The sequence below is a fragment of the Chelmon rostratus genome, chromosome 9, assembly GCF_017976325.1.
Source record: "Chelmon rostratus isolate fCheRos1 chromosome 9, fCheRos1.pri, whole genome shotgun sequence".
NCBI classification, from domain to species: domain Eukaryota; kingdom Metazoa; phylum Chordata; class Actinopteri; order Chaetodontiformes; family Chaetodontidae; genus Chelmon; species Chelmon rostratus.
In genome coordinates this window covers 27,861,036-27,879,488 of record NC_055666.1, presented here as the reverse complement: position 1 = coordinate 27,879,488, position 18,453 = coordinate 27,861,036, and positions in this window count along the sequence as shown.

The window sequence follows — 18,453 nt, the reverse complement described above, 5'->3', positions numbered from 1 at the left end:
ATTAAAATGTCCAACTGTAGAGCAGAAATAAACATGTTTACAGCCTGCTACAAACAGGGTTTAGTCTCCATGGCTAATTTCCCAGTTCATGATGTCACACCGTGGTGAGGTCTGTCTCGTTTTGGGGTTTTGTCTTGTCATTTCCTGTTTTATTTTGAAGGTCTTACGCTCCTCTCGTTTCAGAGCACTTGCCCTTCCTCATGTGTCCTGTGTGTCCGCCCCGATCACCTGTTGTGTCCACCTGTTCCTGATTACCCTCCATGTGTTAAATAGTCTGCGTCTCCTATCAGCCATCGCCACAGCGTTCTTTCTCGTAAGCCTTGTTCCTCTTCGTGAGTGTTTTTTGTTTGTAACTTTGATAATCTAGTTTTCTGTTTCTCTTTTCTTACTCATAGCTAAGCCGAATTGTTTTCCTCGATTACGAGTGATTTTCTGTTTGATTGTTTTGCTAGTTAGAATCTTGTTCCTCCAGTTTTTTAGGAGTGTATTTTATTTTGGTAGATTTTCTAATTAGATTCATTTTCTTGCTCAGTATCTCATTTCATAGCCATTGTGTTCGTCCTCCTTCAGGAGCGTTTTTGTTTTCATAGCCTTAGAGATTTGTTTCTTAGCCTCATTTAAAGCACTTTCTGTTATCTTGTTTTTTTTTTTCTCGTGTTTATATGTATATTGCTAGAGATTCCTTGTACTTCTTCTAGAATAAGTTTCTTAGCCTGTTTGTTTGACACGAAACAAAGGGGTTACTTGGTTGCCTGAATAAACCTCTGTGAGTAAAATCACTGCATCTGAGTCCTGTTCCGAGTCCCGGCCTGACACATGACAACCGTACAGGGGTGAATCTTTTTTATAACTTACCGCTTTAAATTATATCAAGGCTGAAAGTTATGCATAATTAAGCTCATGGGTGCATAAAGTGACAGGTGGGTGCTGCTATCTGTCTGCTAGGCGTCTCCTCAGCTCCTCCCCAGCTCCACACTCAGTCACTCATCAGGCCTCGACAATATCCTGAAAACATCCTCCGAATGTTGCAGACAAATGTTCTGCCATTGTTGACATATCACATTAGAGGAATGTTTTATAAAAACCGTCATCTCAGAGCTCAATGACATCCTGAAAACACGGACATCAAACATCATGAAACATCCTGCTGCAGTTAAACCATTAAAATTTAACCTTAAAGGAACATTATTTAACATCAAAAACTTCCGTTAAACGTTCTCTGAACATTAGATTAAAACATTTTCTGTAAAACACTCTTCAAACTTGTAAGTAACTCTTGCAAATGTTGGAACGTTCCCTGCTAGCTGCTAGCTTCCCTGGCTAGCTGGACGTCTTCACCTTCAGTTTCACAGAAATGCACATAAAACAAAATTAGCTTAAATGATTGTAACCAAACTCAGTGCACATGTTCGGATGCTGGGTCCGAGCTTCGCTACGCAGTTTTGAGATATGCTGCCACTAGGGGGCACCACATGTGTGAAACATTGATCTTGTAATCAGCTACATGAATTTGTATGAAATTGGGTCATTACCAAGGCAAGACCTGACATTTGGTAACGATTTAAAATCTAATTTCTCAACATTTCTAAATGAAATAAATCAAAATCAATCCTACAGAGATGTATCTTTTTCATCACATCCACTGAAATGTGACAAACAGTTCAGATTCTGTTGCTCTCTATTTTTCAAAACATCCTAAATCAGTTAGATCAAGATTACAGTAAATGTCATTTTAGAACGTCGGTAACAATCATGTGATCTTTCTGCTTTATGTGTAACTTTGGTGAACATCTTAACTTCAGCTGCACTCATTCCCTCCGGCCTCTGTGCTGTTAGTCCAGGGGTTTGAACCACTCGGTCTTGGGTTCAGTACTGGGGGGGGGCTCTGCTGTACTCTGGAAGTTAACCCACAGTCTGACATTTCTTTGACCACATTGACTTCCATTCATTCTAATAGAAACTCCTTCTGACAGCAGCCTCATGCAAAAGATACGCTGGAGAGAGACAGTCAGCCACCGTACCTCCACCCACCTCATTGAAAAGCACCTTGGGATAATGACGGAGGTGCTCCTAAGTGACTCGGTGGTCAAGAGGAAGCGGGCCTTATTGCGGTTGCCACAGCAACCGGCGGAGGAGAACATCAGACGGACGCAGATGTCTCGTCTGTGTGTGCTCGCCCGGCCTCGTTAGGAAACAATCTGCAGCGGTTTTCATTTGTGGGGGGAGAGCGAGGAACATTGTGTCTGAGCTGATGATGGGGGAGAATATTTCTGCATCGGCTCGAGCTGAAGCAATTATTGGCAATTTCATCATCTATGAATTCATGAACTGTACTGAAATCCATTTGTCCCGCTGCCACACAGGAGACAGAATAGGGTTTAATTGCCATCCTGCATCACGAAAACGAGCCTCATTCCTGTTTTGGCCTTAAATAAAGGCGGGAAGGTTTCGGGAGGGAGGGCAAAAAAGTGAAAATAACCCAGAATTCATTCTGCTTTTATTATTTCAATTTGTGAGCAGGACTGACAACAATTTAACCAGGGACGGTCGTCATCAGGTGGAGATGCAGGTCCCCATCCATTAGTGAACATGAGGGGGTCCTGCACACTGTGTCCCTTTAATCTGACAACCACACACACACACACACACACAGCAGCTAACAAAGGTGCTTTTTCCAGTTTGAGTTGGAGCTTTTATTAGCCACTCAGTGCGAGTTATTGTCAGATCCTGCGCAGAACTGCAGCATCGTTAGAAGCTTTGTTAAATTTTCCGTAGACGCAGTCTTTGGCTTGAATAATGTGTGTGTGATGTGTTTCAGAGTGCAAATGAATATGCAGACAGGATGCAGTTTCACGAAGGATTTGAGCGAACCGCTGAGGGATCTGATGGCTCGGCAGTGGGCGTGACGTCTCTGGAGAACCACAGCGATGCAGAGCTGTGGAGGACCGTGCACATCCACCCTCACCTCCCTCAAGAGTCGCAGAAAAGACTCATGGGACTCATTCATCGCCGGCCCTGTCCAGGTACGCCTCTGTTACCTGGCTGCCACTGATACTCCTCATGGCGCTCCACACATCCTTCACATTGTTCCGCTGGGCTCTTTGTTCCAGCTTCCTCTTCTAGCTTTCCTTGCCCTGCTTCAGTTTTCTCTGGACTGCCTTCACCTCCCCCCCGTTACAGTCTCAGCGTTGTCCACACAGACGCTGATTATCAACATGAGAATTACAGAGCACGTCCCAGTGTTGTCTCAAAGCAGAGCCTCATTGACCTCCTCTCTGCTGCTGGACTCCGGGCTTATACAGGGTTAGGGGTAGATCTGGTTGTGGTCCGATCTTCCGAGGACAGGGAAGGCTATGGAGCTGTATAGCATCCTTTAACATAACCAGTGTCTTACTTCAGTCCAGTCCACAAACTGTGTGAATGTGGGCGGAGTCAAAGTCCTCAGATATGGCGAGGGAGGCGTTCGAGTGCTGCACCTGCAGTCTGGTGATGATTGAGCGAAAGAAATCAATCAGGAGTGACTTCTTGGCTGAAGGAGGAACGATGATGGCTTTGGAAAACTCACCTGGCAAATAATGTGGATGCAGACGCGTACACACAGGTGTATACACATGTATACTCAGAGTATGTGCAGTGACAGTGTGATGTCCATGTCTTGTATTAATGGAGGACGAATCAGAGCCGAGGAAACAAGCTGCTCTGTAGTCTGACGGTTCGGCTGCAGATACTTCTGGATCGATGGCAGCAGGCTGAACAGGCTGTGGCTCAGGTGGGTGTTGTCTTTTACTCTCCTTTGGGATACTATAGCCACTCTACTGTGGCATATATACTATATTACACTGTATTATTACTATATCATATATCATATCCTCTACGCTCCACCAGTGATGCTCGGTTTTACAGGTTGCTCCACAAACGTGTGCGTGAAGCCTGATGGGATAAGCCACAGACTGACAAACTGTGGTTGGAGTTAAATAACTTAATGAAAGCGTGTTCACTCAAACACTCAAACAGAAGTTCACAGATTTTGTTTTATTGTCTCAGGAACTTTGCAAACTTTAAACCTTTTCTGTCTCACAAAAATAAATCTGAAGTTGAATTTAATATTATTATATTATTATATATCAGACTTGATGCTAGTTTTGCACGTAAAGCCCTTTGCACCATGTTTTTTGCATACAAATACATATAGTTATTAACAAAAAATTAATGATTCAATCTATTTAGCATTAATTTTCATCTCTGGTGTCTGTATATGTTGTTCTTTGACATTTCTTGTGGGTTTTTCTGCCTTTTTCCCTTCTGGTTTTGACCAGTTTCAACCTTGTGGGACCAAACATTCAGCAGGACGAGTCTTGGACAATGCTGATATTTGTGAGAATAAATCTCGGATGTTTGATATTAAATAGGAATAAATGAAGACGTCAGAATGTGAATTGTTAAGTGCTCGTGGAGCTCTGGGACGGAGGCATTGGAAGCAGCGATGGAGGCCATTAAGCAGTAATCTGGAAGTGATTATCCTGAAGACAATCAGACTGTCAGACAACTGGCAGCTCACACTCTGAGGGCTGAATTTTAAAACCGGCCTGACCCGCTGCTCTCTGAGTGCCACGGTCGCCGCCGCTTTCTCTGATCGTCGTCGCCGTTGGATCATCACCTCCTGTCAGGCTCTGATGTGAGAGCTGCCTGCGACTCCGTCTGTCATCTTAAAGAATGAAAAGGAAGCTAAAAAAGCATCGCTCTCAGTTCTCTAATGGGTCTGGATGACTGTTCACCTTTTGAGCTTAACGCAGCCTGAGAGCGGCAGGTACATTTCTTTTTTATTTCCCCCCCCCCTTTTTTTTTTTCTTGCCATCAGACTAACCTGTGAGCTGATAATGGTTTCTCCCATCAAGGATTCATCCCTCGTTCTGTAACTTTCCCCCTAAATGCAAATACTCTCAGTCACATCTTTTTGACTCCCCCTCCTTCCTCCATCTCTCTCCACTCCTCTTTTTCTTTTTCTTTTTTTTTGTAGAAGCAAAGCAGAGGATTAGCAGCCATGCGTGACTGATGGGGAGAAGATACGCCATCAGAATAAGTTAGAGGACGAAGATCTCTCCTCCTCCTCTCCTCTTCATTTCTTTGTGCATGAAAGAAAGAGAGAGAGGGAAAGAGAGAGGAGGGGAGACGCTCGCTCCCTCTGAAGTGTCATCCTCTCTGCTCGTCTTATGAAACAGGAATAAGTGGCTGGTTGAAGTGGAAGGAGACTCTGTTGGGGTGAATCTAATCCGATGCATGTTTCTTTGGCTGGATGTGACGCCACATCACCTGCACTGCAGCCCGAGGCCCTCATTACTGTCACCATCTGACTCGCTCTGAGTCTGTGTGTGTGTGTGTGTGTGTGTGTGGTTTTATGCCAACATGTGGAAATGAAATGGTTATAAATTCCTCCAGCACCTGTGCTCACAAAGTACCTTTCGATCTGAAAGCTTCACAGGTTTTAAGCAAATGTCCAAAAAATGGCAGGAAAGAGATGTTAATGCGTTTGTCCGTCAGTGACCAGGCAGCCAGCTGTGTCTGCGGGACGAGATCGGCATCGGCATCCAGACTAATGGGTTAAGAATGAAATGATTTTTGATGAACAATACTCTGGAGCCTGTATTTTTGATCAGATTTCCTTTTTTTATCATAATAAATATTAAAGCTACCTAATATTTGCATGTGTGATGTGAAGTGTGCAGAAACAACCTTGAACATGTAGCTGCAAACGTAGCTAACGGTAGATGAACAACAGTGGCGTGCACAGACTTTTTGAAGGGCAGGGGCGAAAAGGACTTCACTTGAGCACGCGTTTTGGCTCCCAGGGGGCACTTTAGCACGCATTTTGGCTTCCAAGAGGGCACTTTAGCACGCGTTTTGGTGTCCAAGAGGGCACTTTAGCACACGTTTTGACTCCCAGGTGGCACTTTAGCACGCGTTTTGGTGTCCAAGAGGGCACTTTAATGCGCGTTTTGACTCCCAGGTGGCACTTTAGCACGCGTTTTTCAACAATTGCCCCCCCTCTGTGCACGCCACTGATGAACAATGTTGCCTGGATATGAGTTGTGCTGCAAATGTAATGTGGCCCCGCCCCTCTTAGTTACTGTTGCTATGTATGTCAAGCGTTCAGTTCTCGCTCCATCGTCAAAAGTTTTAGCAGTTTTTAAAACAACCTGATTTGAGACAAAGGTCGAACAAAGAAGCCTCATTTATGGCCGCGATCGACTGAAATGACAACTGTTCCTTGCAGATCTTCAGCTAACTAGCTTGCGCGGCTTAGCTTGCTGAGTAGCTTGATGATGAAGCTGCAGATGAATCTTCCTCACAGCTGACGATCCCTGCAGAGGCACGCAGGTGAGAAGCAGCACTGCTGTTGTGTTGCTGCCAGCGTGTCCACCCCTCCATCCAGCTTCCATCTTTTCATCTGGGGGCTTGTCGCTGCTGTTGTTAAATGCACTGCGACCTCATTACCCAGAATCCCCTCTGTCACCCCGGGACGCTTCCAGCTTCTTCCCTCTCTTTTGGTTTTTTCAAGATTAATTGCGTCTGTCGGGTGTTTGGTTTTCCTTTCTTTTCCCGGCCCGGTCAGCTGCTCTGGGATTGGGCCTTGCTGTCACATGACCTGCTGAGTCAGCAGAGTTTTTCTACACACACACACACACAGAGCACTGATGACCTCCCCAGAGACAGGCCTGACCCCATTACAACACCGCACACTGCTCTCTCGCTCGTTCTCTCTCAGTTTAAAGCAATGAGTGCGGGTCAATTATTGATCAGTTGAATAATTATAAATACAGAAGTTAATTTGGGCGGGATTCCATCCTAAAGTTTTTATTTTTCACATCAGACATCAGACAAGAACAGATAATTAAAAAAAGTCAGAGACGTGTGAAGAGACGCGAGCAGCGAGACGTTTGGGAAGAAAAAGTGACGTCGGAGAGTAAAATTATTATTATTGTTCAAAATGTGAGAGATAATCCTGATTTTACCTCCAGGTTAGACGTTATTTATCTCATCTTTAGATCATAGAGGGAGGCAGTAGAAGACCTGGAAATATTGTTGTATATATATATCATCAATGTTACTACACTGACAACAGAAACATGTAAAAGATAATGAGCAATTAAAGCTGTATAGAATAACAAACAGCTAATGCTCCCAGTTAATGAAGAGAAATGAAAGTCTGATTGTAACGACCGACATGCAGTTTAACTTCAGCGTGGATGGAAAAGATAGAAAGAGGTAAAAATAATCACGCTTCATTCGGTCAGATCGAGTCAACAGAAGCTCAGATTAAGAAGACGTTCAGATTCTGACTGTTTATCTTCTGGATTAACTGCTTACTCACAATTTCAAATGTTCAAGTTGGATTGAATGTAGTATTTAGTGTACAAGGGTAATATATACATATACCGTATTTTCGGTACTATAAGGCGCACATAAAAGCCTTTAATTGATATTCTGATATTCAAAGAAGAGTCACAGCAACTTCTCAAAGAGACAATTTATTACATTTACACATGAAGAACACTGAAGGTAAAGTGTGATATGTAGTCAAATGTGGGATATTGATATAATAACCGTGTCTGATAATTATTAAATTCTAACTGCGTCGTCGTGTTTAGTGAAGACAGTCTGAGAACGACAGACAAAACGTGATGAAAACAGATATCTATGACAGCAGGGATCTGGGGAAAGGGGATGGGTTGGGGTTAGTATTAAATAAAGGCGGGATTGGGGAGCGCAGGGTGGGGTTGGGAGTGGGTCCAGTGTATTTAAGTCCTGATGGGAATCAAGTTGTAAGAGACCGAGCTGAAACCGGAAAAACAACGAGCTGAAAGTCGCCATGAAGATCTGTGAAGCTGCAGATTCAGCTGAGGATTCTCCGGAGCTTCACCTCGAGCACATTGTCGCGTTGTTTTCATGTTGTCCTTTGATGTCTCAGAAATGTGCTGAGGTGGCGACAGCAGGAGGCTCTGACCTCCGTGCTGCAGCTCGGCCTCTTCCTGACAGCGGGAGCTGGACCTCGCTCCGCCACGTTCTGTAAAACTTCCGGCTCGTGACGGCGGCTGAAGTGTGCCACCGCTTTAAAGGCACTGCCAGCTCTAAGTGGATCAAACCCTCGCTGCCCGGGATTTGGCTACCGAAGCGCTGACGCCGCCGCCGCCGCCACCCTGGGAGAAATCAGTGGCTGGAAGCGGCCCCTGTAATTACCGGCCGCTCTGCCGCGCGCTGATTGATGCCTCTTGATGAAGTAGTTCAGTGATTGAAGAGTAACGACGCTCCGGGAAAATCCATAAGAGGCCTTTAACCGCCGGTGGAGAGGAGCGCCGGGATTGGCCGTCCTCCATTGTGCTGGTTAATCAGACGATAGTTCACGTGGCGGGCGAATGATCCCGGCTCATCGATCAGATCGATCGATCACCCGATGGAAGGAGCAGAAACAGGAAGGGCTGCGGCTCCTCACTTGCTTCCCTCTCGTCTCTCTCAGCTCTCTGATGACCTGGATTCATTTACCTGTGAGCATCAGAGCGCCGCCGCTTTTATTCTCTCATGTTCCACCAGCACGAGTTTAATACAGAGAGCTTCAGAGCTCAGGGTCAACGCGACCAAGACCAAGCAACCATCGCAGCCGACTTCCTGCTCTCAGACAAACGCTCCTTCAGCTTCCCCAAAATGAGAAGAACAAGAAGAAATGCAAACTCTGCCAAATGCATCTGCTATTTGCTTTGAGACGAATGTATTCACACACAAAGACACACACACACACACACACACACACACACACACACACACACACACACACACGTGCAGTAACAGGAAACTCTTTCATTTCCACACACGGTTTTCTAATGTAAGACATCTGAACTCGTCAGACTCAGCTGTAACTGATAAGATGCTCATGTTTCTCCTTTAACAGGCATCAAAAAATCAGACTTGCATTCATTTATTTCTTTCCAGGAAATGTGTGACTGCAGCTTTGTCCCGTCAACACTGAAACACAACACAACGAACCAGGAAACACTGAAGCTGAGCGCAGGGGCGTCACAGCCATTTAAAATGTGGGGGTGTTCTGGGATGTGGCACATGAGCAAAATTTTCTGAATCTATCATTTTGGGAAAATTAACCAACAATTATCCATTAATGTTTAACTTTTTATATTAAAAAAGTAATATATGGCCGAAAATAATAACAAAAATGTGTTTTTCCTCAATTAAACATTTATTCCAAGAAGAACAAAACCTCTTTCAGAAACAATTCCAAAAGATGTCAATCATATGAAACAACACCACTGAGGTGATGGTACTAACATTTAACTCAATCTTTATTTATATAGCACCTTAAATACAATTAAAACTGCTTCACAAACTAAAAACTTTTGACAGAAATACAATAAATCAGAATAATGAAAACCTGCCCCGTAACGACCCCGCAATGTTATTACTGGTGTTCCAGTTTCCTACCGTCAATGAACGCCTCTGGTACGGATGCGTGCGTGTGGTTGGATGAGGAGGAGGGGGCGGGGCGAGAGTGAGGAAGTGTACCTGTGTGTGTGTGGATGGGAGAGAAGGTCCCATCGGCGTTCGGCGTGGTCGCGACCGACAGTAACCGTTTATCCTGCAATAAAAAGCGGGTGAGACCAACTCTCCGTCCGTTTCCTGGATCCAGGGGGACGCTACAATATATAACCTCGGGAAAAAGTGGGGGGTATGAAATAATCTGGTTGTAAAAGTGCCCCCAGGGGTGCGACGCCCGTGGCTGAGCGTTTAAACTGCTGGCTGACACGCAGCGGCCTTCTGAACGTGATGACAAAAGTGAACAGCGATGGTTTTATGCGTTTTTCTCAGGTGGGACTAAAAGCTTGGCAGCATTTCGTCGTTCGGCTCTCATGGTGAAAGAAGCGTTTGGAACGACCGCCCTCATCAAGCGGCCTGTAAGTTTGAACGCGTTCGGCGTAAAGCGGCTCAGGTCGTGGAGTCTCGTCTCGTGTTTCTGTCACTTTTTTCTTTTTGCGTCGTGTTTCCGGGAGGATCGGCGTCCATGCCGAGCGTCGCCGCGGCCTCCCGCCGGCTCTCCGCCTCGGCTTCCTTAATCGACATGGCAGCCGCGCTCCCCCCTCCCCTCCTCTCGTCGTCATAATCACACGCGAGGCTGCCATGACAGGCAGGTATTTGCACGAGATTAGGGCTGTAATATTTTGGCATTAAGGTGAATTAATACAGAATAATAATACAGAGTAATTACCGACTCTGAGGCGCTCTGAGACATTTTAGGGACATGTCAAAGGATTTTCTCTTCTTGCTGTCTTTTCTTACCCTCCCTCCAAATGCCACCGTGCTTTTTTCTCGCCTGCTGTTTTCTTCTTCTTCCCCGTTAACAGCGGAGCGACCCCCGAGCCCGCAGAGAGCTAGCACACCGCCGGTTGAAAGCATCGATTATCACGGAACGGTCCGTGATGGAGCCGTTTGGCTTGATGCGTGTAATTGTGCTGTAATTAAATGTTGACACAGGGGCTTTAACAGAGGCCCGTCAAACTCTCTGACCTTCCCAGCAGCTCCGAGAGGCGGTCGCCATTTATTCCTGCCAGAGGGAGAAAAGAGGACTTCCCGCCTCGATGACGTGAAGCTCGGGTGTCAACGTAGATCGACTGTAGCTGACGTTTGGTCGTAAGTCTGACTCAAAATATAAGAGCATCAAACATCAGTGACCACTGAAGAGCCTCAGCAACAAGAAGAGTACTGATACTCATACTTATTTCAGCTATGAGAACAAGATTCTTATATTTAAACATCATTTCACATCACTAAGGATCAGTGGCGTGCACAGACTTTTTGAAGGGCAGTGGCGAAAAGTAAAAAAGGGCACATATAGCACATCCTCGCCACTGAAGAGGGCACTTTAGCACGCGTTTTGGCTCCCAGGGGGCACTTTAGCACGCGTTTTGGCATCCAAGAGGGCACGTTAACACGCGCTTTGGCTCCCAGTGGGCACTTTAGTGCGTGTTTTGGCTCCCACGGGGCACTTTAGCGTGCGTTTTGGCTCCCAGGGGGCACTTTAGCACGCGTTTTGGCGTCCAAGAGGGCACTTTAGCACGCATTTTGGCGTCCAAGAGGGCACTTTAGCACGCGTTTTGGAGTCCAAGAGGGCACTTTAGAGCGTGTTTTGGCTCCCAGGGGGCACTTTAGCACGTGTTTTGGCTCCCAAGAGGGCACTTTAGCACACATTTTGGAGTCCAAGAGGGCACTTTAGAGCGTGTTTTGGCTCCCAGTGGGCACTTTAGCGCGTGTTTTGGCTCCCAGGGGGCACTTTAGCACGCGTTTTGGCGTCCAAGAGGGCACTTTAGCACGCGTTTTGGCGTCCAAAAGGGCACTTTAGCACGCGTTTTGGAGTCCAAGAGGGCACTTTAGAGCGTGTTTTGGCTCCCAAGAGGGCAATTTAGCACACGTTTTGGAGTCCAGGAGGGCACTTTAGCGTGCCTTTTTCAAAAACTGGGCCATGAAGGGGGGGCAGTCGCCCCCCTTGCCACCCCCCTGTGCACGCCACTGCTAAGGATGCTGAAGATCCATCACAACAACAACAAAACGAAGAACATGTGGAAGTTTTTTTCTGAAAGCTGCTTTGAACAAAAGCATCTGCAGAAGACGTCAAGCGAAAATATCTAATTCACCTTTAATATCATGCAAATTCTTCGACGTTATCGGCATTAGCTTCTTTTATTTTGGTGAGGAGCTTCACTCGGGTTGGCCGTCGCTGACTCTCATTCAACTTTGGATAAGTCTCCTCAGACGAGGTCTTCGGGGGTTCTTTTAAGTGTCTTTTAATTTATGCTTTTGTTCCGTCGGTTTCATCTGCAGCACACAGACGGACCTGGTTCCTCCGGGATCAGCGGTTTCATCTTAAAGAGGGTAAAATCAGCACACAGGGTTCTGATCCTGTTCAGGGTCACACAGAGATGACATCCATCTGTGACGGTCTGAGCTCGTATTGGGTGAGAGTGTCTGATCTTTGTGTCGGTTCTAAAAGGAAACTAGCAGCTCTCAGTCTGTGGTGTGAAAGTCCTGATCCATCACTGCACCCCCGACCCTCACATACAAACTCTGAACCAACAGGACCAGAACTTTAGGGACCAGAAGCTTTAAACCTTCCTTTAAAATCACGTCCACATTCGTATTAATGCAGATCACTGAAAAACCCCACCCACAGGAAAACTCTGCTGAGCGCCCCCATCAAACAGAAGTTTAGTGTAATAGAAAGTGAATTTAAGTCCAGAAAAGTCATGAAAAGAACACTTTTACTTCTAAATAGATGTGATTAAGTTCAACTTGCACATTCATGAATGTACTAATTCTGCAGTACTTAAAGTACTTACAAATACTTTTAATAGTAATAAAAAAGTGTACTTATGAAGGGTAAACTTATTTCCAAGCTCTTTGTAAACGCTATTAGCAGCTTAATGAAAGTGTACTTTAATTCCTATATTGAAGTAGTAGTAGTATTTCCAACACATGGTGATTTAATGAAGTAGTACTGCAGGTGTGTTTTAATGCTCATGAATCCTGACTTTCACTGGTTTGGTACAAATTTATCAACTATTTACACTTCAAGTATTACTCAGGTGGTACTCGGAATACTTGAGTACATGTAAGTAAACTTGAAGGTGACAAAATAGCACAAAGTACACTCAGTACCTTCTTCAGAAAGTATAAATGAAGTATAATATGTCTGACCTGAGGTGTTCTGTGTGGTTCACGCTGTATTTCAGTGATGTTCAGAGTTTGTGAATTTATTAAACAAACATCATTTAGCTTTTAAAAAGAGCATTTAAACTTTTTTCGGAGGAAAATGAAAGAATCAGGATTCACAGACGGACACACACAACCCTCCGACTTCACTTGTGGATGTGTGGAAGGAGAGCGTTCCTCTCTTTCTGCCTTCGGCCCTTATTCTCCTTCACTTCACTCCATCATCAGGATTATATTTGTCTCATTTGTTTTTTTTTTTGCTCCACTGTGGTTCAGCACTGAAAGCATAACCTGAGGTGGAACTGAAATCTAAAATGTAAATGCATTTTTTTCTGAGTTTTGTGTGTGTGTGTGTGTGCGTGTGTGTGTGTGTGTGTGTGTGTTGCTGCAGTCCAGAGCAAACACATCAGGAGGTAAGAAGGTTCACGACGCCTCGCTGTAGCTGCAGAATCATTTCCTCGTGCATTTACATGCAAATTCGCCGCCGCGCCGCCTCTCTGCAGCCACAATGGAGCTCAGCAAATCATTGTCTCATCACAGAGAGATGGATTTCATCCCCGGGCCTCGCGGACGCGGAGGGAACCGGGCCGAATTCATATGTGGGGCCAGGCTCCTCTTCCTCCATCACGGAGGAAGGCAAACAGCTCGGACCCTTTAGCATTTGTGCAAATGTCAGAGAAAAGGACAGATCTCAGGAATTAACAGCGGCAGAGGTGGAGGAAGCTAAAAAAAAAACCTCCAGAAGAAATAGATGGACTTTTGGTGCCAGCCGCCGGCTCAGTGATGAAGACCATGATGTGATGAAGACCATGATGTGACGAAGACCATGATGAGACTCACGGCTAAATATTCACCTGTTTCATTACCTGAGGAATGTTCCAAACAGGTGTCACACAGGAGGAGGGGGCAGAGGTGAACCACACCGGCCTGATGTCGACAAAGGCCAGCCCCCACAAAGTCTTCCGGAGTCTGGTGGGTTGACCCAGGGAGACGAGGGAGCTGACGCTGAAGCTTCTCCTCCGTATTGCAGACCTGAAGGGGGGGGGCTGCGAGCAAAGAAGAGGCTCCTTGTTGAAAATCACTTATAGGGTTTTAAAACAGTTTCATTTTTGTATTATATTCACATTATCTCCATGACAACAGAGCACGCTCTATAAGCTGATAAAGACCACATCCCAAATGATTTGAAAAGTTTTTCCTCCTTTTAAAATGAAATTATTTTTTAATCAGAGTCCGTCAGATGTGTTCCAGCCTCAGCAGCGGCTCGTTCTGTGCTTTAACCTCCGTATCAGCAGGTTTTATCCCAGCTGTTATCACTTCCTTCAGATGGGGGAGATTTAAAGTTTGGACCAAACTCCTAAAAACATTTCTTTAACCGAAGTTCAGCTTTTATCACGGTGGAGCGGGGGGGTCGGCCGTGATGTCACGTTTCGCACTCCCACACGCGGGAGCTGAAAAACCGTCAGAGGGTTAAAGTTGAACCTGAGTGGAAGTTAGCCAGGTGCATCATGGGGGAAACCAGCAGAGAGAACTCCGGCGAGGCGTCTGCTGCCAAGTTCCTGTCAAACTCTGAAGCTGATAACTGCCGCAGGGAGAAGCAGCCGGCCCGGTTTCCTCTCAGCCCGCTTCAGGTTTCTCTGAGTCACGGGTCTCTGGCGGTGCTGTTCGGAGAGCTGAACCCTCCCTAATCTTCGGTGACTTCAATGTTATCTTCCGGCGGACGGGCGGGGCTTTTCGGCGGCCCGGAGGCGAACGTCTCCCGCGGGGAAAATCTCATTTTCTGTTCAGTCTGCTGCTCTATTCAGAGTGGAAATGCCTCCTCATTAGGAAGACTGTCCAAAGAACATCATCACGTATCAACTGGATTAGCCCGCGTTATCATCCCAATTGGATTTTTATTTGGTGAGTCTCCAGAACCAAAGGGGGCTGCGGTCTGGAGCGGCGCGGAGCAGATGGGATCTGAGCCTTTCTGTTTGGGCCCATGACTGATGGCTGCTCCTAATTACTCCTCCTCTCTCATTCTTTTCTCTCCTGGCTGATTGTTGACTTGTGAAGGTCTGTGTTTGTCCTTCAATCAGTCGCCTCCATTTTCACTTTTTCATTACAGCTGAAAAAAAAGAAAAACAGCTGAAAAGAAGTCAAATGAAGTTGAGATAACTCCGACACCAAATAGCAACTAAATTGGATTCATCATTATCAGAACAAAAAAAATGGGCTGTGAATGTAGAACAGAGTATAATAGAGCGCAGCCGCATAAAGAGCTGAAGTTCCTCTTGTGAAAGAACAGATTGACTTTTTGATAAATCCGACTCACAGCCTCGATAGAGTTACAGGATGTAGCAAAGATTTTTTATGTTTTGGGTTTTAAATTCAGACATTTGATAGACCCTCCATCAGGCCCTTGTTCCCCCAAACCAGCCTGCAGAAGACCAGCATAAATCTTTCTGTGGTGTCTGCTTGATAAAAACACAAAGACGTGGACAAAGCAAACACACAACATGATACAGTTTTAAAATATGTTTTTAGAAAATATGTTCATTATTAGAGAAAAATCAGGTTTGTGTCTCTACTCAAAAAAAGTCACACGGCGTCTGCGTCGAGACGGCAGCGCCAGCAGAGCGGCAGCAGCTCCACTCCTCCGTCTGTGTCGGCAGGATGTGTTCAGGTGCAGCGCTGAGTGTGGGTCAGCGCGCATTCGTCGCAGGCTCGGGGAATGAAAACACGCTTTCTGTTGCGTTTAAGTGCATATAGCACGAGTGAAGCGGGAGCTGCTGGCTTGTGCAGACGACCCGGCGACCAGAATAAATGACCAACACATACACTTCACATTTCTTTACATTTGAGTTTCATGTGGTGATACTGCTGTGGTTGCCTTCTGGTCCGGTTTAGGCACAAAAACACTTAGTGACAGTTCAGAACGATCATGTTTTGGCTTGAAATACCTGGTTTAGTTGACACAAACGCGGCTTTGATATGTTTTGTAGAAACACTGATATGACACATATCAAACATACAAACAAAAATGTCCCCTGTGCCTATAAGATATCTGTAGGGACAGTTTTAACATGTCACACAGGATACAGAGAGCTGCTTTAGTTTCGTTCTTTTTAATTCTTTTTTGTTTGTTTATTTTTGTCTAGAGTATTATATATATATATATATATATATTATCACTTTTGTCTGTTTGCTTTGTTTTTTTGATTACATGTTCGAAATAAATCAATCAATCAATCAATAATATGAACATTTTCTTAAATGAAATCATGTGATAAGTTAAGATAAGATAAGTCTCTTTGATGGAACTAACAGCTCACAGACATCTGAGACGTGATGGCAGAGAATCTTACAAGTCTCACGTCATTTAACCCTCAATCTTCAAATAAATTCAAAAGTTCAATATTTACTTGAAAGTAGTGGAGTAGGAGTATGAAGTATCACAAAATGACAACCTAAAGTAAAAGTACTTGATTACTTTGTGGTGTCAGTCTGACTCTACAGGACATCAAATGGGAGCAGTAAAGTGACCTCAGGGGAGAAAACAGCTGCAGATTGATTAAAGCAACGTTTAAAAAGATCTTCGTCATCGTCATCGTCATCGTGAGCGTGTGAAGGTCCCGCGGTCCTCTGGGCTGAATGACGACATGAACGTCTTCATCGCCGTGTTCACCTGCGTGTTTGGTGAAGAGCGAGGAGCGACTCCACGGTTCTGACAGTCAGCTGAACTGTTCCATCCTGACTGATGCTTAACCCTCCTGTTGTCTTCGGGTCCATTTTGGCCCGTTTTCAAGTGTTTGCATATCATAACTCTGGTTTTCTCTCATATAATTGCTTGAAAATGACATGGATGGTTCCATACTATGCTCTTTGCAAGTAAAATTAATTGGGACTATATTCTTTGAATTATGTGTGTTTTATTAAAATGTATAGCATCTTTGACCCGGCCTCAATAAGTGGTATAATGGCTCATACTATTGTAGTATGAGTCAGTACAATAAACACACACACACACACACATTTATACTTCATGCTTTATAAACAGTCAAACCACACCGGGTCAGGTGTGACTATTTGCTGCCATTAAAAAATTTTACATTATTTCAAAACAGTGTCCTGACTGAACTTTGACATGTGCCAGTCTGTGATAATACATCAATTTATGTGCCTCAGATCAAAACTATAGTCAAAATAATCAGAATTTCTGTTTTTTAAAAGTAAAACTTAAAGTTTTTAAGTGTAATTTTTTATAAATTGCATCTATTATATCAAACATTACAAAAATAAGTGTAAAATATATGTTGATGTGTTGGAAACAAGTTGACTAAAAAGGTTCAACACAGAATTTGATGATTATTTTATACTTCATGCTTTACAAGCTGTCAAACCAGACCGCGTTGACCTGGTCTGGTTTGACTGCTTGACAAAAGGTGCAGAGTAGATGGGAAGACGATATGAGGGTTAACGCCTCCTAACATCGTGCTGTCATCATGACCTTTTACAACACGTTTTGTTACATGCTGTTATTTTAGATGGATTTCCAGCGTTGATTAAAGGGTCTGCTTTAATTTCCTTTAATAACCAAAAGCTTCTTTTTGAAAGATGCTTTAAAACTCTAATTATTCATATTATTTCTACACTCTTATTATTATTGCTGATGATAAAAACCTCATTCATACAGTCCTTTCTGGCCAGTTTTAGGTGTTCAATTGCACGTGTTCTTTAAAACACCATAATTTGATCTTTTTTTTAGCGTTCACTTTGTTTAAACTTTATGTTTTACATCATATTTATATTCTGTAAGCTATGAAAAATATTATTTTTATGGCGTGTATTAAAAAAATGGAAATGGAAAAACAAATTCAGCATTTTTTCAGCAGCAGCTGCTTTTAAACTACATGTTGTAAAATTGCCTGCCGTGAAAATAGCTGTGATTATATTTCCTCTTTTTTCTGATCATTTCTTCTTTTTCTGGTTTTTATTAAACTGCAGAAGCTGCAGACACGACAACATTCAGACTCGTCCAAACTGTCCAGTTTGACCCGCCGAGACTCGACTTTAATATTCATCGGAGACGTCCTCGTGGGACCGCCGTCGTCTCTGGGGCTTCAAAGCAGACAGGGCAGGAGGAGGAGGAGGAGGAGGATGAAGAGTGTGAAGGAAGAAGACAGGCACCGGTCGAGGTGTGAAAGGTACAACGTGGAGAGGAGGGGGCGAGGATGGAGAGAACAGGTGAAGGAGGAGAAGAGGAGGAAACAAAGGTGGAGAAAATCACCTCCTTTTCTACGTCTGCAGTTTGACCTTTTTAAAAGCACAAAAACAACATTTCAGAGCTGGAAACATGAGAGGAAGAGCGGGATGATGGAGGTCAGAGAGAGGAAAGAGAAGACAGGAAGAAGTTTAGATCTAGGACACTTACTGTTCAAGGAACAAGAGGATAGACAGATGAAAGTAAAAGGATGAAGAGAGGAGAAGAGGAAAGAAACAAGGACAGCGTGAGTGAAGGAAAGGAAAGACGAGGCTGAAGAGCAGAAATTAAGGAAGGGAAGGAGGCAAGGAAGGAAAGAAGTGAAAGAGAGGACGCAACACTGACACACTCGCCAACCTGCATCTGGTTTTTCAAATTAAGAGCAGAGTAAATGTGAGCCTGCGGGTGGAGCAGAAGCAGGAGGCAGTAATCCAGTTTCAGGTGTA